Source organism: Etheostoma spectabile, unplaced genomic scaffold, assembly GCF_008692095.1.
Source record: "Etheostoma spectabile isolate EspeVRDwgs_2016 unplaced genomic scaffold, UIUC_Espe_1.0 scaffold512, whole genome shotgun sequence".
NCBI classification, from domain to species: Eukaryota; Metazoa; Chordata; class Actinopteri; order Perciformes; family Percidae; genus Etheostoma; species Etheostoma spectabile.
Genome location: NW_022605624.1, coordinates 242658 through 242971, shown reverse-complemented (window position 1 = coordinate 242971; position 314 = coordinate 242658). Strand labels below are relative to the sequence as shown.

The following is a 314-nucleotide window of genomic DNA, read 5'->3' as shown; positions in this document are numbered from 1 at the left end:
TCACAATGTGCTTACACATTCAAAACAAACAACCCAACAAACAATATATACACACACTGATATAGACACACTAATATATATACTCTAAACAGAAACAATGTCATGACTACTTACATTGTAGATTATCAGTGAAGGCATAAAAACTATGAATGAACACATATGGAATTATGCACTTGACAAAAAAGTGTGAAAAAAAATATGACTTATATTCAAGTTTCTTCAAAGTAGCCACCTGCTTTGCTAATTACTGCTGATTACTGCTTTGCACACTCTTGGCATTCTCTTGATGACCTTCAAGAGGTCGTCACCTGAAA

General features: G+C 33.4%; 1 protein-coding gene across 4 annotated transcripts in view; it reads right to left on the bottom strand.

Annotated features, from left to right (window-relative positions):
* The window catches only part of dmpk (DM1 protein kinase), a 44417-nt gene that overhangs the window by 16875 nt on the left and 27228 nt on the right, over window positions 1–314 (bottom strand). The window lies entirely within an intron of this gene.